General features: G+C 41.0%; 1 long non-coding RNA gene across 3 annotated transcripts; it reads right to left on the reverse strand.

Annotated features, from left to right (window-relative positions):
* Positions 1 to 266: 266 nt before the first annotated feature.
* On the reverse strand, positions 267 to 23,609 carry LOC115857875 (uncharacterized). 3 transcript variants are annotated; one of them, XR_011376775.1, is made up of 4 exons: positions 23,300 to 23,609; positions 13,932 to 14,005; positions 7,331 to 9,367; positions 267 to 472 (listed from the first exon to the last, which is right to left on the reverse strand). It is a non-coding gene; the product is annotated as an uncharacterized lncRNA (long non-coding RNA). The 3 variants fall into 3 exon arrangements; XR_004041427.3 differs by lacking the exon at positions 267 to 472 and having other exon boundaries at positions 7,112 to 8,090; positions 9,205 to 9,367; XR_009559256.2 differs by lacking the exon at positions 267 to 472 and having other exon boundaries at positions 7,112 to 9,367.
* Between the last annotated feature and the right edge of the window lie 19 nt (positions 23,610 to 23,628).

A 23,628-nucleotide genomic window follows, 5' to 3' on the forward strand; every position in this document is an offset into this window, starting at 1 on the left:
AATACGATTTTTAATAACTATATTAGTAACCATTATGTGAAAACATTCCTGTCCTATTCTGTTCCAATATCCTGGTTGCATGCATACTTTGCATTATCTCTCAAAACTAGTCACTTTAAATTCCAAATTAGCACCGAGTCCAAGTGAAGGTTTTTATTGGACTGTTGCTATGGGCAGAAAGTACTTGAAAAGAAGACACTACACCTTGGATAGGAGGTGCAGAGAGCCTTCCAGAGAGCAGGACTTCATGTCTTGAAGGAGGTTTATGCTTCTTCACTCAGTCATTCACTTGATTTAGGAAGGAGACAATCAGCACGTGTAGGAACCCCAAAGGTCCCAGGTATGTGCAGTTAGTTGGGGGTAACACCACCATTGCTGGGAAGGCTTGATGTGGTTAGGGTTCTGGATGAACTGGTGGAAAGCGGGGAAGAGAAGGAAGAACCCAGGGCCAAGGATTCCTCAGTGTGGGCATCTGCAGGTTCAGGTGGGTAGAAGAACAGACAGGTTAAAGCAGGTTGGATCACAGGTGACACAGTGAGGAAGGGCTCACGGGAGCGGCTCCCAAGCATGAATCCTCAAAATGAGTGTTGAAATGGGAATGAGATGAATCTGGGGACTTCACTCCTCCTGCAGTCAGTCTTGAGTCATTAAATGGACTCTGGCTGATGTAGAAAGGGGATGGGTGAAGGCAGTCTAATAAGGTGCCTCCAAGCATGTTTGAATGCCAGTCTGTCTCAGGCTGAGTGATCTTGGTAAATTATTTAAACTTTAGGCTTCCATTTCCTCATCTGTAAAGTGGGGATGACAACAACAGTTGACAACCTGTCTCCTGGGATGTTATGAGGATTAAATAACTTGATGACTGTCACATGCTCAGCATTGTACCCAGTACCTAAGCACCTCGGTGCTCAGTACCAGGCAGTGATGATTACTATTGAACTGCAGGGGTCTAGGGCTACCACTTTTGGTTTATTAGCCCCTCAAGGGAGGGATCTATGGTTTTATCTTTAGTACTCATTAAATTATTTAGTTCACTATCACGACTGTTTATAAAATAACATTCAGCCATTTTGTAACATGGCTTCTGCTTCCAATGATGACTAATACCTGATAGCAAGCAACCTCTCTGTGGACCTAGAACCAACTCTTCCAGGTTTTTTTTTGCACCAGAAAAAGAGACAGTTGAGCCACAGCAACACAGTTGAGCTGTCATGTGAGTCATCCCTGCTCCCATTGCATATCCTTAGATTACTCCCCGAACCTCAGATGCCAATAAAAGAGCCATCATAGAAAGAAAGAAGAAAGGAATATGAAAGCAGAAGTAGAGAACTGTCTGCCTGGAGGGTTGGAAGGCATTTCTGAAGGCTCTCCAGACCAAGCACCCCACAGTCAATCAAGTAACAGTGAAGTCAAGAAGGGGACAGAGAGAAGTGATGGGAGGAAGGAAGGGAGCCCTCCAAGGAAAGGTAGGTTACAGGTTCTAAGGGGGTTCGACAGAAGCTTTGCTTCTAATTCCAGTGTTAATAACTGATCTATGCTATGTTAGAGAGGCTGAAATTCTTGGGGAGTTGACAGGAGGTCTCTTCCCAGATCCTGAGGCCTCTGGCTGAGACTATCTTTTGCAAAGAGGCACCTGTAGATATTCTCATCAGATAACTAGGTTAAATTATAATAGACTTTTTTTCAACCCTAATTACTCTTTTCTACCTAGCTTTTGTAGTACTCATGTACAATATGTTACCACTTTCTTTCTCTGCCATCCCTTTTCTTTTTAAATGTTGTTTCTCTACTTCTCTCTTTCATTCAAAGTATAAACTTTTTTTTTAGAAAAGTCCCTTCGTTTCCTTATTTTCTCTCCCTCTGCCTCTCCAACTCTCTATCTGCTGTCCTTTGCCCTTCTGTTTTCTGATTATTTATTTCGTTTTCTGTTTTACTTGCCACTTATCTTGCTCTAACACCGCATATGAGCCTCTACTCATATTCAGGTCTACATCTTCAGCCCAAGAGAATACCATCTCTTCACAGGGAGGAAAAACTAGAAAAAACCCAGAGCTCTGGTTCTGACCCTTCTCTTATCGTGTGGCTCTGTTATTCCTTACTTCTTTTAATTCTTACTCTCAGCACTGAAAAGAGAGAATGACCCAGGATACTACTCAGTAATGCACTCTACCAATCACCTTTCAACTAAAGGCTTAGAAGGCACAGCTTCACTATTTAAGGTGCAAGATGTTCCAGGCTGATATTATGGCGCTGATATTATGCTCTTATTACAGGATTAAGTAATCTGGCTGAAGTCCAGCCTCTGCCACCCTCTACTGCCCACAGGCATTGAGACACTTTGTGATTCTGGGATTCACTTTGGAATTATAGAGATTTTGGCAGAAAGTTTCTTCAAAGTCAGTGCAGTCCATCTGGCCACCTGACATCTACGTCCCTGAATCCAGTGAAGGGAAACTCACTACTTCCCAAATCAGCCTAATCCATTCCACGACCAAATAAGAAAGCTAGATTTTCAAAGAAAACATTCGTATATTTTGTCATGGTGATTGCTTGCTTTGCAAATTCTCCTTCCATGAATTATAGTTATTCATAACTTTCAACAGCCATAGGTCATTGCACTCCTATCAAAGTTTTTGCAAGACATTTGAATTACAGATGTGGAGGTAAAAATGTGTTTGTAGTGCATGGATCCAACCTCATCAGCCTTATCATCTAGTATAATAATAATTGCTAATACTTCTATAGAATTACTGGGTGCCAGGCATTTTCTTAGCATTTTGCATATATTAAATTGAGTAAATGTAATTTCTCTAAACACCATTTCCTATTTGCTTCCCTACAGGGGCCCAGAATTTGATGGCATATCCACAAAAGAAGGAATCTAGATGTCATCTAGTCCAATCCTCAACTTTCCCCACGAGTCCCAGAGAGGGTGTGTGCCTTACCTTAGGTCACACAGCTATTAGTGGTAGAGTGGGATCTCAAGCATCTTAATAACAACAAGCTCACTGTTCATAGCCAGGATCAAGAAAGGTATTGTAGGAACCTGAGACTCTCTTTCATAAGAATCTGCCTTGTTTTGTTCTACATATGGCTAATACTCTGCCGCAAGGTGCCAAAATCACCTTTCCTACCTTGTGGTCTTTTAAAGTAAGTCCTTCTTTGAATTTACTTTAAGGCACTTGTATCATCTCTCCTTCCATTTCCCAGTGTTTTTAAAAACTTTTCTAATATAGCCAAGTGAATTTCTTTCCACGTCAGTGAGATTTCTGCATCAGGAACAAAATCATTTCAACCTGTCTGCCATTAACTCTCCCATCAGAACAACTGACAAACACAGTTCAGTTGACCTATTCAAGATCTGTAGGATCTTTCTCCTATGTGGCTTATGGTGAAGGGTGAGCAGGTGTCAGGAGAGAAGAATCCTGGGTAGAACATGGAGATGTGTGGCATCTTAGCTGGCTGCATGTTGAACAGAGCACCTCTCTGGCAGCAGAGAAGGGAGCTGGATCCCTGGCTGTTTGCTTCCATGGACGTTCACCTGAATTCTGCTCTTGGGACAGAACTGAAAACTCCTGCCCAAATCTGGTTGTGTACATTTCTTTCCAAGAACCCTATCTACATTTGCAACCAGGTCTGGCAATATCAGTAGAGAGGAAGACTTTTGTCCTCTCAGAACACGGGAATATTCTACGTCAGCAGCCACTTTTTTCAATGTTGGGTGCATCAGTGTCTGGGCTGCATAGAATATTTTAAAATCATGTTTGCTTTCAAGCAATGACAGCTTTATAAACAGAATGGACATGAACAGATGATTCTAATTCAGTTATAACTAAAGCTAAGGCAATTCCAAAACTACTTTATTGTATAAAATATTGTTCAGAATTTGTGTATTGGGTTTGAGCTTCTTTTATTTTTAATACAGATTTTATTATAGTTATATTCGTTGGGGAAAAAATACCAAAGAGAGACTGGTTGATTTTTAGTCAGGGTTCTGGTAAAAGTGTGTTTTCCCTAATTGTCTGAACTTTTCTCCACTTCCATAACTAGAAAGATGGGATCTGTATGGATTTTAGGGCCACGGACATCTGCGGCTCAATCTTCATTCCACCACTTAAAATTGTGGGAGCTTGTGTATGTGACAACTCTGAGTCTCCACTTCCTTCTATGTGACTGATAGCACTTATCTCAGAAGCCATTGTGGGTTTCAAACAAGGTATTTGAAAAGCACATGGAATAAGTTTGCATAATGTTAGGTATATAGACACTCAGTAAATGTTAGCTTCCAGTTTCCTTCTCTCACTCTTCACTCTGTGTGTGTGTCTGTTTGGTGAAAAAAGGAGGAAGATTTGATGAGTATGAATTGGACGACTGGTCCAGAAATAAAGGATCAGTATACAATCAAACAAACACACAAAAAATCAAACACAAAACAGAAAGGAACAGAGGTGAGAAATGGAAAAAAGAAGTTTAGAAAAACGCTATCAACAATAAATATTTACTAAGAACTTCCTATTTATATGTTTAGGTCCTCCAATGTATGGGACTCAAGGATATTCTTGTCCTCAAAGAGCCTAGACACTTTTTTTTTTTTTTGCGGTACGCGGACCTCTCACTGTTGTGGCCTCTCCCGTTGCGGAGCACAGGCTTCCGGACGCGCAGGCTCAGCAGCCATGGCTCACGGGCCTAGCCTCTCCGCGGCATGTGGGATCTTCCCAGATCGGGGCACGAACCTGTGTCCCCTGCATCGGCAGGCGGACTCTCAACCACTGCGCCACCAGGGAAGCCCAGAGCCTAGACACTTTTGAGGAGACAAGATTTATTCATTTGTAAAAGAGATAATTAAAATGCAAAGGAGTTGCTACTCTTGGAGTTGAGAGGAGAAAGCAACCTCTGTATTTATGGTATCTTTCAGTCGTGCTATGGGAGACAAGGGAAGACGAGAAAATCTTGAAATGCCCAGCCATTTGAGTCTGATGACAAAAGCTGGGAATATTCTTACAAAGGGAGACCATTGGTTTTGTGAAAACTGCAGTGGTGAAAATGATCGTGGTATTCTTTGTAACAACAGAAAATCCCTAAACAAACCTAAATGGGGCCTGGTAGTCTCACAGCCTTTATGCTAAGGGGCAGGGGGTGGGTGGACAGGCTGAAGACGTCCAGTGCATACTCCTGGTTTCCTTATTCAGCCTGAGAGACGCTGATACCCCTTGTTGAGTTACTTATCTAGATTCTCTTTAAGCTCCATCTCTTTCTTTCCCCAGCAGATCCCTGGAGAGATGCCCTTTCAACCTCCATCTCTACTAAATGCCTTTTGGATCCCAGCAGTGGAGCCCATTGGGTGGCTGGATTGACTCAGAGCAAACTATTACTGAGGCCTGTTAGCGTTGGTGAAAAGAATTCTAGCCAAATCCTCCAGGTTAGAAGAGAAATGACAGCTCCTCCCAGAAGTATTCCCGTGGCAAAACACAGCAACCACCCTACAAAGGGTTAATCTTCCCCCCTCCCCTGCCCCCCAACTTGCTGCCAGAGATCAGCTAATCTGATAATTATGGCAACAAACACAGTTTAGACAAACAAGACCTGACCCTGAGGGTTTGGAATGAAAACATTTACTCTCTCCCTCCCCAGAGAGACTGTGCCTGGAGCATACACACAGAGAGACACTGGGAAAATACCCTTGTGCGGGAGCTACAGGGTGAAAACATCTGTGTTCCTGAGCTGCTTAAGAAGGTAAAGTTAATGGGGAGAAGGAAGGGGGTGGGGGAGGTGGGAGGAGTGGGGAATGGTACAGTCGGAGGGTGTGCATGTTTGGAGCAGATGGAAAATGTACCCAGAACTGGAGATGTAAGCCAATTGTAATTGATTTTACAACAGAGACAGAGTGAGAGGAGTCTCAATGAGGCAGAATTCCAGTGAAGAACCTGGACTGTGGCTAGAGGAGGAGAAACATCTTAAACCCCCAAAGTAGGACTTATTCCTGAGAGCTGGAAGGGAAGATTATTCCAAGTAGTCCACGATTCTAAGTGAATTTTAATATCTGCCTGCCAGGCAATGAGGCTCACAATCTAACTTGGCTGGTCATCCTTCTCTCACCCCTAGTTTTGCTTCTAAACTGAGCAGCATGGGACTTCCCTGGTGGCGCAGTGGTGGCGCATCTGTCTGCCAATGCAAGGGACACGGGTTTGAGCCCTGGTCAGGGAAGATCCCACATGCCGTTGAGCAACTAAGCCCGTGCACCACAACTACTGAGCCTGCGCTCTAGAGCCCGCGTGCCACAACTACTGAAGCTCATGAGCCTAGAGCCCGTGCTCCGCAACAAGAGAAGCCACCACAATGAGAAGCCTGCGCACCGCAACAAAGAGTAGCCCCCGCTCGCAGCAACTAGAGAAAGCCCGCATGCAGCAACGAAGACCCAACGCAGCCAAAAATCAATCAGTCAATCAATCAATAAATCAACGAACTAAGCAACATGCCCTTTCCCCCTTGCTGTCTGCCTCAAAACTTGTCAAGCTACTTTTCCCCTTTCTGCATCTAAAATGCTGCTTCCTAGAAGAAAACTTTCTGGGTTGCTTAAACTGGAGATTCTGACCTTGGCTTGCTTTAACTTGGAATTCCAACAGTTTCTCCTTTCCAACTACCTTCAAGTTTTGCCCCACGTAGCCATGAGCCTAATGTCATCCTAGAGCCAAATGTCATTTCTTTTTTGCACATGGCTGGTGGTATATCAGCTGGTAAACACTCCTTGCCCCTTAAAACTCTCCACAGGATCTCTAGGCATCCAAATCCTTGGGGATTTGCAGACCATATATATGGATTACCCCAAGCTAAGAGGAGCAACTACTATGATTGATGATAGGATCAAGGTTTAAAATGAATTCCATAAGGTGAAAGATGGTCTAAAATCAATAAGAGAGGATGTGCCAGGAATGTGAAGCACTTCATTTAGGTCCAATAATCAATTTACGAGCATAGGACGGAAAGACCTACAAAACAAGTTTACGTAAAAACAAAATAAAAAAACCATTATTTTGGACAACAACTGGTTCAATATGAGATAAAAATGAACCTATCTGCTTAAAGAGTGAATACAATCATGGTAGGTGTTAATAAAAGTATTGTGATCACATTAACATTTTACTGTATTCTTAGCAAGGGAAGGGTAGAACTGAACAAATCTTTTTTTTTTTTTTAAGTCTAACTGTCGGCTGACCAAGCAGAGTCCAGGAGGCTATGCAGATCAATTTTCCTTTGTTTGTGCTTTAATTTAATTTCAGATTCAAGTGCCCTATTGCAATCTACACAGGGTCCACCTTGGCAATCACCATACCTTGTTCAGCTGGTTCCACTTGCCCCTGTGTTTTGAATCCCATGCAGGCCCATTTACTTGTTCCTCTGCCAGTCTGTTGGAGAATCGGAGATTCCTCTACTCCTCAAGGAAAGACACTTCTTTCCAAATAGTCCAGTCTTCTCACTGCTCTTCACACACCCCATGGTCGTTTGTTAATTTGTTCATTCATTCATAAATCCATTGACCATCCACTATGTGCCAGGCACTGTACCAGGAACTGGGATTCAACAGTGATAAGAAACGGTCCTTGCTTTCATCAAGCTTATGTTCTCAGGGGGGTAAGCAGATCCTAAACAAAAACTAAGAAAATTTCAGATAATAAAAAGGTATGAAAATTTACCCTGTACTTGAAACGCCTTCCAACTTCTGCCTAAAATTCTCCGAAAGTTACCTCCTGCTTTCTAACTCAGCTCAAGTTCCACCTTCCCCTTGGAGGGGCAGAGAACTCCTCCAGCTTTCTCCTCCCTGAACTTTTGGTGCCCAAGGGCTTGTAACACATAATTAATACTCAACTGCTCTCCAATTGTTTCCCTTACACTAATTTTGCCTCCCAGTAGACTGTAGGAGCCAGTAAACTCTTTGAAGTTATAGGCTATGCCTTCAGTTTAAACATATTCAGTCAATCTTTATCTATGATACTGTTAAAAAGGAAATGAGAAGCACAGTTTAAACATAACTTGAGGCTTTCAAGCTGATTCCCAGATAACAGGAGAACTTCTTCCAGCGTCTCCGAAATCCTCTAGAATAAGAATGTAAAGTCAGGATAGTAGTTTGTTTATTTGCTGAACACACCTCCTCCAAAGAGTCCTAGATTTTGTAAGGAGATCTTTAAAGCAACAAACATACCTTGAACTGAGTATTAGTGAGATTAGAGGGAACAGCAGGAGGGAAACAGCCAACAAGCTCAAAAAGGGAAGAAAGTTAAGGACAAACAATGGCAAATTCAGAAAAATGTTTGGTCCAAAATTGAGCCCAAACAACATTTTTTTGGGCCCCTCACACTCTGCAGAAGCAAAGCGTCCTGAAAACAAAACAAAACAAACCTAGAAACAACACAAATGGCCATCAATAGAGGATTTGATTAAAGCAATAATGGCACCTTCATAATGTGGACTGGTATGCGGTAAGAATGAAGTAGTAAATCTACATACACTGATGTGAAGAGATGGCCACTTTGTAGTTTAAACAGCAAGTCTCAGAACAATACAGATAATATGACCCCTTTCATTAAAAAACTTATTTATATATGTGTAGAAAATGCATTTAAGGATATATACTAAATTGTTAACGATGGTATTTCTGGGAATGGGTTATAGGCAATGAGGTTGGGGAGACAGGGGGATTTAATAATTTATTTTTACTTTATAACTTCTGAACTGTTGTATATCCTGCACTTATTTATGGATACCCAGAGTGGTTCCTGGATTTGTACGTGCCCCTTGTGCCACGTGGAAGGACTTCTGAAGAGAAATCCTAAGCATCTGCCAATGAACTGTGCATGGCTATGGCCTAGGGGGCATTCTTGGGTAGAAGGAGAGCATGTCCCAGCCAAAGATTTGCCAGGGCACACAAGGAGAGCCATGAGGAGGCCGCTACAAGCATGTTTCATGAGTTTGCTTCCTTAATGCAACTCAAGGATGCACTGAACAAATTCCATGACAAATTTGTTGTTGCTGTTATATAAATGAACCCCTGGAAAAACGTATAAATAAAACTTTTACGTCACCAGGCAGTAAGGGAAAACAATATTTAAGACATGTTGAGGTCAAGAATGTGGCTTTGGGATGATAGAGACATTTTGAATTCTAAGTTTGCCACTTACTAGCTTTGTGAACATGGGCAAATTACATCACCTCTCATTGTTTCCTCCTCCTTCCTGTGAATCTTTTTTGGGGGAGTCTTCTCGTTCTCTTTCCAGCCCTGAAATGCTGGTGTTCCTAAAGCTGCTGTCCGAGGCCCTCTTCTCCTTTCCTTGGGTGATATTATCTTCCTGTGGCTTTAGTGGCCACTGCGTGCCTGTGACATACAAGTCAACGGATCAGGCCAAATCTCTCTCCTTAGCTCCATGCTCTGCCTGATACCTTCTAACGGAACCCCATTTCCTGCATGCTAAAACCCTTTAACATGCTTTACATGGTCCTTCAAAATCTGGGGCTAGGTTACCTTTCTAATCTCATTGCTCACACATTCTCTCTTCCCTCTCTGCTCCAATCAGACCAAGCCATTTTTCATTTCTTCCACTAACCGTGTCCTGTGGTCCTTAAACTCTGGGCTTTTACAACTCTTTGGTCCTCTTGCTCTAGCCTACGTGTCTAGCACCCACCCCGGCAGTTTCCCAGTATTGCACTCCTCACACTGCATTGAATGACTTGTTTACACATTTGGATCATCCACCAGATCATAAGCCCCAGAAAGCCAGGGTATTTGTCTTGTTTGTCACTGTATACTTAGAACATAACCCCCATTACTGGCACTTGACAATCTAATTATAGACATTTGTTAAATAAAGCCCTATCATTATAACATGAGCGAGGTGATATAATCTTTAAGAACTGGGCTCTGGGTTCAAACTTTAGGTCTACTGCTTAACAGCTGTGCAACTTTTGGCAAGTAATTAACTTATCTGTTCCTCAGTTTCCTCATCTGTTACCCCATCTATTAGAATGCTTCGAGGAAATGAAGCACTAAATGATGTAACTGTTTTCATTACAAAGCAAGTGCTTAATAAATATCAGATAGTTTAACGCTTAGAAAGTGCTTAGAACAGTACCTGGCACATAGTAAGAACATAATAAATATTAGTTATTAGTATCACTATAATTTTTTGTAATGATAAAAATAATCTCTAATTAGTTTTAAAAGTTTAGATTTCTGTGTATAGATTTTCTTAAACCACAGCATATTTGTGCTTAGTAAGTCAGGTAGTCTAGTAGCTTTTCCCCTCTAGGAAAGTATTTAAATACTTGAGTGGAAAAGTTATTAGGGACAGTAAGAGAGCAAGGAAGGAGAACCAACTGTGTTTAGTGCTAATAGTGTTTTAGATTTCAGTTGTTGCAAAACAGTGGTTGGACTTTAATGTTTCTATGATTGTTGCTTTTCTTCCAATGGCAGTTCTCAAACTTGGGTGTGCATCAGCATCATCTGATAGCTTGTGAAACTACTGATCAACTGCCTCTATTTCTAGGTGGTTCTGGGACGGGGCCTGGGTCCGTGGACTTTTACCAAGATCCCCTGGTGATTCTGATGCAAAATAAGGTTTAAGAGCCTGTGAGCCAATAAAAAGCAATTGGTTAAAACCAACAACCACTGTGTCCAGGTGGCAGCATCGGGCTCAGCAGGACTTTGTTGGAGTTGCCTTCTGGAAAGGGCTCTGAGAGATTGGTGTCTGGGAGATGCCTCTGTTGTGAGGGACTATTGTGATGGCCAGGAGAATCCTAAAGACAAAAGGCTTCACCTCCAACAGGAACAGCTGCTGAGGACCCACTCTGGGCTTGCTGGGGGAGGCGAAGAGGAGCTCCGCCAAGAGGTGTGCTGGAAGCACCATTAGAAGCCCTTGCTGGAGGCGCTACCCTGTAGCAGCAGTGAGGATCATCTAGATAGTTTGTTAAAATGCAGATTCCTTGGTCCTACTCCAGACCTACTGAATTGGGATATGCATTTTAAACAAGCTTCACAGATTTGTCTCAGGCATGTTAAAGTCAGAGAACCATTGACAGAAGCTTGGGCTGATCCCAGTGCGTCACAGCCTCTGCCAGCTGGTGTGGAGAGATGTTTTTGTTTTGTTTTGTCATACTCCCCTTCCCAGCAGTCTGCATGGAACCTAGACTGACTTCTCAGATCTTAGATGGTCACCAGCCCTCAAAGACCAGGGAGGGTGTAACCCGGAAAAGACTTTTGTAAATCAAAGCATAACTTTCTTTGAGTTATTAGATGTTATGCCCTTTTCTGAGGACAACTAGAGTGGGCATTTGGTTTTCAGGAACTGTCTGGTTAATGATTTTCTTTAGAGAGAAATCTCCATTGTGGTAGGTGGGCCTTGTCTGGATTCCTCCTGTAGGGTCCTGCGAGGGAGACAGGGCTGTCCTGGTACACTTGGCTCCAGTGAGTGAGGTGTTTTGAAGGTGACATCTATTCTCCTTATCTGTCAAAGATAGATGAGCAGGGACTTGGTTGCCGCGGGGGATGTTACCGCCTTGGTTTTCCCATCAAACTCTGTCAGGCTTTGTAACTTGAAGGAATGAAAGAGGGAGTGGGAGAGGGACAGTTTCTAACGAGCTGTCAGCAGGGTCCCACCAGCCTGCCTTAGCCCAGACTTTGTTCCAATGCTATTAGGGTAAAAATCCTTGAGTTTCTCTCAGACAAAGAGAAGTGGCCTGGGGCTGAGAGGCACAGATTCATAAGCAATTTCCCTCATTATACACTTCCAGTTCTTAATCACCAGTTCAAAGAGGATGAGCTATCAGAGCAGACTTTGAGAATTTTGCCCTAGACAAGATGCACAGCCCTCATACTGTAGCTTAATCAGTGTGCTTTTCTCAGCTGCTTAAAATGGGGGAGACCTGGCTCTCAGCATGGCTGAGCTGTAGGAGACCTTTTGTCCCTAGTGATTTTTAGGCCTGGGACAAGGGAGAATTTACGAAGTGCTAATGTAGAGATCTTTCCAGAAGTGGGATCTGCTCGCACGGATGAGATATCCAAGGAACCAGAGAGGTTATTAGCGACAATGCCAAGTGTAACATCGGGGGTGTGGGGGGAATGTATCTGGAAAAGTCAGACTAACACAATTCCAGTAATCCCAGAATCGAAAAGCTACAGGTTTAATAACAAAAACCTTGGTGCCCTAGCAGTTTTTGTTTGGTGCAGGAATTATAGATTTATTTTTTGTCAGCCACTCTGCTATTTATTATAAAATTATGCATTTAGGATTATAATATTAAAATAATAATTAGCTTAAATAGTCTGTAATCCAGGATTACAGATGGTATGACAACCAATAGCCCTGGAATGCACTTGGAATAGTTACACAAGTAGTGCATGGATACATTCTTGTAAAATATTTAGAAGTTTACACAGCAAAAAGTCCCTTTCCCTCCCATTCCTCTTCCCAGAGGTAACCACTGTCAACAGTTCAGTAAGTATATTTCAGTCATCTTTCTGAACATTTACATACACATGTATGTATATATGCACACTCATCTTTTCCCATGAGATCATATATATTGCTATGTAACTTAAAAAAAACCTGAATAGTACATATATCTTGGAGATATTTTCATAGCAGTACATATGAGTCTTCCTCATTCATTTCCACATTAGCACAGTACTGCATTATCGGGATGTGCCCTACTTAGGGAATCACTCACTAACTGGTAGACATTAAAATTGTTTCCAATATGTTTGCTATTACTAACTTTTAAAAATGATGTATACCCATGCTGCACTGCAGACCCACTGATTCAGAATCTTTGCGAGTAGGACTTAGGCTTTGGATTTTTTCAGAAAAAAACTGGAAAATTCTAACGTGAGGCAAGGATTGAGAATCATGATCTACACATTAAACAAAATAAAACAAACTCTAGAGCATTTTAAGATAGTACAATCAATTATTATGGAAGCAATCAGAGACAGTCAAATAGTCACTGATTAATTTTTCATTTACTCTGAAAACACCTTGAGTAAATCAAGTTATCCAAGTGAAAATAAATATGATATTTAATAGCTGCATGGCATTTTTATCTTTGGGAATGCTTTCCTTTTTTAATCTCAGCATCTTCAATTAAAAGCTGTGAGCAAGGTGGGCCAGGAATGATCTTGTCTATTTTACAGTCCTGGAAGCTGATGGGGGTAAAATGATGCTTCTCAATTTTAATATGCTTAGGAAAAATCTGGGAATCTTCTTAAAATGCAGATTCCAACTTAGTAGGTCAGGGGTGGGCCTGAGATTTTGTATTTCTAACAAGCATGAAGGTGACTCTGATGCTGTTGATCTGAGGACCACATTCATTAGTAAGCACCTGGATTAAAGGTAGTGAGCTAAATACAATGGAGAACTCAATTCAATAGAAGAAACTGGGTGTCATTGAAATGATGGACACTTAGCATGACGAAGAAAGGAGTTAAAGGAGAAGGGAATACAGGGTGGAGAAGGATGGACGGCAAAGAAGCTCTTCCTCTACATCAGCTAAACAAGGATGCCTTTCATCTTGGAATCCCATGCCCTAAACAGGGGCACATCCTGAATATGGCACTAAAAGCATTCCAAGCCTATTGGCTGTCATACCATCTGTAATCCTGGAGCTTGCCCAATACTATTTCTTGTCTCTGTAACTTTCCCTTCTGGGGGATCCTGATGGTAGCCCATGGGTCCTGTAGTGCTCATCCCACTGCCTTTCACCTTGTTTACAACCCATTCCTTCCTGGGGGAACCAGAGACTCCAATTCTGAACTTGACATGTCTCTGCAGACCATTTACTCTCTTGGTTCAGTGGTCTTCCAGAGGAGACTTTGCAGCCCAGCGCTGGCTGTTATCTCCGTCAGAGATGGAGGAGACACCATAAGTCTCTTGGTGATATCCACTCACCAACTATGACAGTTCCATCTTCTTTGGGCCGTGCCTGTCATCAGTTTTCCTCTCACTCTTTAGAGATTCCTGTCCTGTGTAGGATCAGAATAATAAACATGTAAGTACACGTTTCTGATTCTCCCTTCTCTTGATATCTGTTTTTATTTAATTAATAAAGATCTATGTGATTCAGAATAAATTTTTTACTAGTTTTACATTTCTCAACTGAGTCATAAAGATAAGGATACTTGTATCTTACTAATAGAAACTAGATTTTTTTAAATGCTGTTTTTGCGCTTTTATCATTTGGAACAAAAGAGCTAGAAGCACTAATAAGATAACAAAGGTATTATTTTAATGGGCCATTTTCTCTTGAAAACATTGGCTTCCAAAACATATTCCAGAAATTTAAGATTAGTATGTGCAAGCTGTAGGGTCTAAGAGGTGCTGCTGGGGTGGGAATTAGAAGGGGAATGCTATCCACGCTGGAGGGAATATTCTGAGGGGAAAGAACTGGCCTCAACTAGATGAATTCCCCTTATTAATATGCTTTCACGTTCCTTTTCCATGAAAGGACAAACAGCACTTACCATGGCTGTAATTTTAGTAATTTTATTTGTGCACTGCTTTTATTGTCTGTCTCCCCCATTAGATTAGAGAATTCGTGAGGACAGGGACTTTGTCTTTTTGTTCACCATGTTATCTTTTTCTATTTTGGCCGCACCGTGCGGCTGTGGTTCTTAGTTCCCTGACCAGGGATTGAACCCAGGCCATGTCAGTGAAAGTTCCGAGTCCTAACCACTGGACCACCAGGGAAGTCCCTCACCATGTTATCTTTAGCACCCAGTGCAATGCCTGACACATAGTAGATGGTCAATAAATATTGATAAAATGAATGAAGTGAATGGAAAAAATCATGAAGAAAATTATGAAGAAAAAGAAACAGTGGTACTATGAGATGGAGTTTTAATGTAACTAAGGTTAAAACTACAATTAAAAGTAAAAAATAAAAGGCTCTCAAGACTACAAAGCTGATAAATGGAATATTGCCTGCCATATCAGTAAACAAAAGATGTCACAGTCATCAGCAATTGCAGCCACAGCCAGTGGTGAGCTGGTGAGCCCTGAGGAAACTCAGGAAGGGAAAGTGTACCTGCCATCTAGCAGCCATCAGGCTGCAGCTACTCCCTAGGGTGAGCCCTGAGGAAACTCAGGATGAGAAAACACAGGATACTGGCCCCAGTTAGCTGAAGTACATATCAAAGGAATGATTTCAATGAGCCCAGACTCTTGCATCTTCCCATACATAGAAAAGCAATAAATTCCTTAACTTGAGATTTCTAGTTTTCTTTAATTAACAGTAATCATTTGTTCCTACTACCTGCCCTTTGTCGCAAAACTCCTATATATCCTAGCTCCCCCCTCACCTCCTCAGAGCAGTTCTCTCAGGGTTATTTGAGATGCTGCCTCCTGGGCTTGAAGCCCTAAAAATTCCCACCAAATAAAACATTACTCTCAACTTTTAGGTTGTGAATATTTTCTCAGTCGACAAAGCTTAGCTACGGAAGAAGGATTCCTGATTGGAAAAGTTGGAGACCCATTGCTTTAGTCATGTGGAAGATTAAAACTCACACCTTATCCCTTTAAATAATTTTGACATTGTTAGGTCATTTTTCTTTGTAAGCCCTATGCCTCTTCCATTTCGAGAGCAGGATGTTTCTCTGTTCCGAACTTGGAACTCTTGTATGGAAATTAATATGATGCCAGAAAGCAAATACAGTGACTTCACCACAGAACAAGGACCTCCTGTGGTCTTTTTAAACTCAAGTAATGAACCAGTAATACATTTTAAATGTTTTTTAAAATATGCTCTACCTTAAGGAGAAGTTGTGGGATTAAATTTTGGTATGCATTAATATAAAATATTCTGAAGTCCTTGGAATAAAAGCACAATATAATATCTAAAACCAGAACATCTCATGCATTCTTTCACTCAATAAACTTTTATGACACCAGAGGCCATATGGCACAGCGGAGCAGGGACCCTGAAGATAGGCTGTCTAAATTCATATCCCCACCATTTTATGGTTGTGCCATTTTGGGCAAATTGTTCCAGTGCTTTTTGCCTCAATTGCCTCATCTGTTAAATGGAATAATAAGACAACCTACTTCCATTGTTATTGTAATTTGAGTTAGTTTTTATTGAGCACTTAGAACAGTACCTGCCATATAGTGAGCACTATGTACATGGTTTTAAATAAACAAACTCCTGTAATGTGCCAAGCAGGTACTAAGCACCAACAGGCTTCCAGGAAATTAGTGAGCTAGTATCTACTGAACACTTGCTATGTATCAAGCACTAATCTGTAGGCAGTTTTGTATCCATTTTTATGACAACTCTGCTGGAGATATCATCCTCCTTCATTCCTTCAGCCAATATTTACTGAGTGTTCACTAGATGTCAGGAGCTGTTTTTGGTCCTGAGACACATGTCTTGGGATTTATGTTTTAAAAAATTACTATTTTACTAACAAGTGATTTTCAAGAGCTCCCTCGATTTCCAGATCAGCTCAAAACGGTAGTGTGTCCCATTAATCTTTATTAAAACATATTCTCATAACTTCTGAAGTTTTAAATTACTACATTTCTAGAGCTTTGTAGAACTATTTTCCTCCGTCTGTTCTACTTAATTACCATTATTAGAAACTATCTTAATTTTGCATTCTTGTTGTCTCTTTCAAATGTTATTTTTTCAATAAAAACTTGATTTTTTAGGTTATAAAATAACACCTTTGTTGGAAAGTATGTCATTGTTTATTTCTCTATTAAAGCAATGCTGCAATGCATAGTTGTATATGACTCTCTCTCTTTGTAAACTTGTATAAATGTCTTTAGGATAGATTCCAAGAGGAGAAATTGCTTGGTGAAATGGTATACACATTTTGACTGATATTGCCAAAATGCATTCTAAGAAAAGGGTTTATCGAGTGACACTCTCACCAATAGTGCATGAAAGTGCCTACCCTACCCTGCACTCTCAAAGACACTATTTTATCCATATTTATAAATATTTTTGTCAGTCTGATGGGCAAAAATGGATTAATTGGTGCGGTTTCAATTTTATAATGAGTATGATTTTTGGTCCATTTATTGGCCATTTGTATTTATTCTTTCCTGATTGATTTCTCTATATCCTTAATTCATTTTTATATCAATACAATGAAGCGCTGAGTATCTACTAGATGTGACTGATAAGCAGGCTGCAAATATTTTTTCCAAGTCATCATATTTTAATTTATGGTGTCTATCGTCAATGTTTTTCTTTACGGCTTCTGAGATTGTGTCGTGATTGGGAAAGTCTATTCCACCCCAGTACTGTTTCAAAAATCTCCACTATCTTCCCTATTTTGTTTGTAGTTTAAATATTTAAATTTCAAAAAATTGCTACAGTGATAGCAATAATGATTAAAAATAGTACTTAATTTTCAGTAATTAACAGAAGTCACATATTCTGGAAATCAAGTAATAACAGTTTCTTTTAACGTGATAGTTTTCTTCATGTAAATGTTTAATTATATGCTAGACATAAATGACCTGTGAAAGCATTTTATAGAGGCGCCTCTCTTTTCTGGCATATATTCCCATGTTTATAGAAAATGGCTGAGAAAATGGTTAGAGAGAGACCAGGACAGAACCTCTCTGAGGGGAGTGAGAATTTAAAACAAAGTAGAAGTCTTTCGATTACCTTGTTCTACACATCCCTATCCGCAGAGTGAAAGTCCTGTATTTTTTTCCTGTTTTTGCCCAATCAACAAAGATGTGCTTTGGAAAGCAGGTGATTTGGAAGATAGTTATTAAGAATTAATTCTGGATGAAAAAGTTACAGAGATCTGTTGTATACAATGTGCATGTAGCTAAATCTACTGTACTATACACTTTAAAATGGTTAAGATGGTAAATTTTATATGTTTTTTACCATAATTAAATAAAGAGTTAATTCTGCATTAGAGTGTATTTTTTAATCAATCAACAAATATTTGAGTGTCTATTATGTACCAAATATCTTGTTGCGGTGCAGGATACCAGGAAATACAATTGGTGGTTTCAGTTCTCAAGGAACTACAAAGCTATCAAGTTGGAGAAAAAAGTTAAGTATGCATGAAAATGTACAATCTCAGGCAATGTAATGATACCAAATGAGGAGAAGAGACACAAATTCTTATAGGAGTTTAGAAAAAGCAGGAATCTGACTATAGTGATAGAAATATTTGTTAGGTACTTAAAGGGCTTTCAAAGCACTTTGACATATATTTTCCAAATTGACCCTTTTACCAGATCTAGGAGACATTATCTCCGTTTAACAGATGAGGAAACCAAGGCTCAGAGGTCGTAATTTTTCCAAGTTCACACGGCAGAACTGGGAACTAGATTCATGTCTTCCAGTTCTTACTTCTAGTGGGATTTATTTAAGTTGGCACTGAAGTTTTGCTGCCAGAAAGTTTTGAGGGTTACAGCAGAATCCAAATGTGCCAGGGACACTATGGTTATGTATTAGCTAGAATTATGATTATTCTCTCCTCGCTGTCATCCTGCCAAAGAGCATCAGGTAACTTTTAATACAAAATAAGGGATTATTTTTTTCTTGCTAGTTACTGCAGAGAGAAACTCAAGTCAAACTGCAATTGAATGAGGACTAACATGCAAGACTTTAAGTTCACCACTGTATACACACAGCCATTTAGCCAGCTGCAGTCCCATGACAGACATTCCTTACTCATCATGTCTGACATCATTCTTTAAAGTCATAATACATATGGTACAGGTCTGATCTGACCCAGGTGTGACAGAAAGGAAAACTAACACAGACAGCAGAATAAAGTCAGTGAATTCAAATTTAAAAGCAGTTATCAGGGCTAAGACCATATGACTTACACACATTTTTAAAACCACATCCTGCTAGTTCAGTGGACTGACTTCTCCCCAGAAAGTGCAGAGGAGCATTAGGTCTGTTCATACAATAACCCTATCTGATTGCCTAGGGTCAAGCTACTGTTTATCTCTGTCAGACACAACCCATATCCTGAACAGAGCCCATATCCTAAAACCTGCGTTTTCACCAATTACTTCAGGGCAATACAGGATCTGACGTTATTTCTACATAATCACCTAAACAAGAAAAATACTCTAATTTTTTGTTTTTTAAATATTAGGTAAAAGTAAACGCACAGACACAGTGGTCAAGAGCTTTGCTTTTCATTTTCCTTCTCGTTGAGTGCTCAACATTTTGCAAAAGAAGGGCAGTGCTGCCCTCTACTGCAGGATGTTGCAATGTTCACAGTACACTTCTACATCCACGCATCACCCCACACTCCACCCCAGACATGTCAGGTAGAAGAAGACAATCTATTACAAGGTTTTACACTACCCCTTTAGGAGCTGTTTAAAAGAAATGTGTTCTTGGAAAATACATTGAATTTGTTTCCTTCATTATCTCTTCATCTACCTTCCTCTTGTATCAAAGCATAGGACTTTTAGGACATGACCTAATAACAAAAAAAAGGATATTACAACTTGGGGGGAAAAAAGCTTAAGACATTGCTCTAGAGGTAAGAGGTTGTGTTTTGATGCATTTAGGGAGAAACGGGGCAAGGGGAGGAAACTTTCTTCTGACTTTAAGGTCTGTAGCCTTCTGGTCTTCTGTCATTTGGTGCGTTCTCATCAGCTTTTAGCTAGGGTGATCTATTTCCTTCTCTGTATTTCTCTGACTGGAGATGACAGTCACCTGGGTATGTTAAGAGAGTAGTGGAATAGGGTGTCTAAAACACTCTCTACTCTTCAGAAAAAGATAATATAGAAATACTAAGGGCTATTATTAATATAGCTACATTTTAATTAATTATTAAATGTCTTGTTACCTTTAAATTGCTTTGAGATTTTACAGATCTCTACAAAGATTTCTTGAAGGGTTGAAGATATTAAGAATTATGTTCTGTTTTCTTTTCCATTAAAAAAAATTTCAGAGTACATGCCCTCAAGAGGCCACGGCAGACAGACTTTAAAGACAGTCTAACCATTACCTTATAGCTACCCAGGAACTAAATTGTAATCTTCATGATAATAATTTCTACAACTGTGTTAAATTCATATGTGTGTGTGTGTGTGTGTGTGTGTGTGTATCAACACCAAGAAAACAATCTTTTTTCCCCCAATTTACGGATAAGAATACTAAAACTCAGACATATTAATTTACTGAAACTTTCAAAACTAGTAAGAGGCAAAACCAGAATTTGATTTCAGAATTTGATTGAAAGCCTAGGTATTGTTCTACTATGCAGCTGATCAACGAACAAACTAAACAAATCTCAAAGGCACATGCTTGTAAACAACATCTGTGATGATGACAATGATGATAGTTAACATACTGAGTACTTACTAAGTGTCCAGTACAATTTAAAGCATTTTAGAGTCAATCATTTAATAACATTAAATCATTTAATCCTCACAGCAACCCCATGAGGTAGAAATATTATCTCCATGTTATAAGTACGGAAACTGAGGTATACAGACGAAATCTAGTCCCAGAGGCCACGCTTTTAACCATTATGCTACACTGCTTCTTAAGTAAAGTACAAAAATTATATAGCACAACAATTTCTAAATGGTGCCCTGGAACTTAGTTCTATTAATAAGTAGATAAAACCCATCCATAGTTGTCAGTCCTGTTGATATCTGTTATACAAAGGCCTCAGCAGCTTTAAAAAAAGTTCTGCCCATGTAAGTGCCTAGTTTAGAACATTAGACCTTGTCCACCGCAGGCCTCACTAGACATGCCCTTCTATGAAATAGGAAACAGCAAGAGACCTTCACTTGGTCCAATCCATGTGTGCAGGTGGGGAGACAAGTCATACATAAGGGAGGGAGGAGAGAAGTGAGGGAAGAGATGCAAGGGGAGATGGTTCCACCAAGGCACAGCCAGGAAACAAGCCAGTTAAGCTGAAGGGAGTGGTTGATAAGTGATCACTTTCCTTAGCAAGAGTAAACTCAATCCAATCAGAAGCCAGCACCAGCTTAGGGGCTCTACTCTTACTTTCTTGCCCACGATTTGGTCACACGGTGACTATCAAACAGATCTCCTCTAACAGCTTTGGTTTTTTTTAATTTTTATTGGAGTATAGTTGATTTACAATGTTGTGTTAGTTTCAGTTGTACAGCAAAGTGACAGCTTTGGTTTTTAAAGAAACTTTTGTTCAATGCACAACTCAGTTTCTAAATAATATCCTACCCTTAGTGACAACATATACCCAAATATAACCATTCCAAAGCGCTTTGTGCTTAAGTACAAAGTGTGATAAACTCCTCCCTCCCTTGTTGCTAAGCATAGACCTTCTGGGTATCAGCGGCAAGATTAAGTACAATAAGCAGGTGTGGATTTGCTTAGCGGTCCATGCAGTGCCTGCTACTGCCCTGGCCTGCCTCTTATGCTATGCGGCAGTGCTGCCTAGCCCCAAAGGCTTCAGATTTCCAAGCGAGTATATTCTAAAGGAATTCATTCCTGATCAAGCTGTTGCTATGTGGTTCCTACTTCCTCCCTTCCAATTCTTTTGGAAAAAAAAAAAAAGGCAGAAGGGAGATGGTAGGGACAGATAGTCATAATGAAGTCAGGAGCCAGGGGAATACCTGCCCCTTTTCCTTCTGATCCTTACTGCCCTTTCCCTGGACACTCACTTTACCTGGCTGCCTACTACTCTGGGCAATGTTTGCCTCTCAAGAATCTTTTGCTTGAATTATCCATTCAGCAGGGAGGCTGTCTTGCATCCATTCTAAGTCCAAGTGTTAAAATTAGTGATGGCCTGGAAAGCATTTTGTTTACTTCAATACAGGCATTTTGCTTAGAGGGGCAGGCTGCAGGGCTCAAGATAGAAGGCTACTGAACTTAAAGTAATCTCCAAGAAACATATTCCCGAGGAAAAAAGTTTGAGACTTGCATCCCACATAATATGCAATCCCTTCCCCCAACACCCAGTAACTGTTTGCCCCTTTCTAAAATTCAGAACAGATAAGTATGGGGACATGAAGAAAAACTGCATATGGTACTTTCTATGCCCCTGTCAGCACTGACTTGGTTATGGGGCTGCTTAGGTTGCCAATAAATATTTATTTGGACTTAGCTAAGTTGATAATGTTTAGGTAATTTAGGGTTGTTTTTCCCCCAGGGAATGACGTAAGGCGTGACCATGACATTGTTGGCTAACGCTGTGAAGATCATACTTTTAAATCAAACTTTGGTAAGGCTGGGCTATATAACATCTCACTCAGCAGTTGCCCTTTGCCTCTGCTTATGGAAGCACCGAAAGTTCATTGTCATTTCACCTTCAGTGTTGAACTCACAATCTTAGAGGAAAGTGTTGTTAATGAAACACTGTTGACAGTTATCTTTAAAACCAGAGGCTGTTTCTGAAAAGAAGCAAATGATACAAAGGTTGGCAGGTGTTGCACAAAGGACTTTTGGCTTATGTTTGTTACTTTGAATGAGATTCATTTTGAGATTTGTCATATTATCCAATGAACAGAGGGTAAGGTATTGCTTTTTTCTGAACCAACAGAACTGACTCCTCCTGCCACCATTTATTGAATACTTACTAAGTGCAAGAAACTAAGGGAGACTAATACAGGGTTAATATCTCTAGCCAAAGGAAGTTTACCATCTACAAGGGGTGTGCATCTGTGCAATGATGACAATAGCTAACATTTAGGGAGTGCTTACTATATGCAACTAAACACTTCATATGTATTAACTCACATAATCCCCACAACAACCCTAAGAAAAGTACTATTATCTCCACTTTATGGAGCAGGAACAGAGAGGTTAAGTAACTTGCCTAGCCCTGACCAAGTTAGTAAGTGGTAGCATTAGAATCTAAACCTAGGTAGTCTGGCTCCAGAACTAGGTTCTTAACTGGGCATTTTGGTCATTTTCCACAATTGTAATATTGCCAACAAGGGACAGAAGCACAGGAAAGACAGAGGGATTTTAACCAGAGTGAGGGTTAAGGCAAAGCTTTAGGGAGGAGGCATTTGCTCTGGATCTTGAAGGTCAACAGATGGAGAGAGGGGCTGGGGAGGAATGAATAGTCTGACTAAAAGAAGAGACAGTCTGAATACCAGCCAGCTGACGACAGCAAGATCTGGTTGAGTGCCTGCGTGGGAGAAAAGCTGGAGGGGGAGGCCGCGCCCAGATCCGTAAGGTCCATGAGGACCAAGCTCTCTCGGTAAGGAAAGGGGAGCAAAAGCTTCAAACTGTAAGAGCGGCAGAAAGGAATTCCTGGACACTTCCTCTTTTAGTAGGATGGCCCCCTGTCTGAAACCAACGCAGGTGGCCCACCCACATTTCTCTCGGGGGAAACAGCCGGCCGAGATGGTCAAGGTCGTCCGCGCGGGCTCCGGAGCTGCGCGTCCTGGCCGAGGACTCACTACCCGTGCGCAGAGGCGGATTTGGCTGCCAGCCCGAGCCAGGCCAGACTGGGTCAGGAACGTGCGCACTCCCGGGCCTGGCAGGGAGAACACCAGCTCCACGGGTACCGGAAGGGCGGTCCTCCAGCTACCTGCCGCCAGCCACCTCCCGCCAGCTACCTCCAGCTTGTCTCCGGGCGCCTGAAGGTCGAGAAAGCTGCCTCCCGCGTACGCCGCTCGTCTCCTCCCCTCAGCGACCCAAGGA

Source organism: Globicephala melas, chromosome 16, assembly GCF_963455315.2.
Source record: "Globicephala melas chromosome 16, mGloMel1.2, whole genome shotgun sequence".
NCBI classification, from domain to species: Eukaryota; Metazoa; Chordata; class Mammalia; order Artiodactyla; family Delphinidae; genus Globicephala; species Globicephala melas.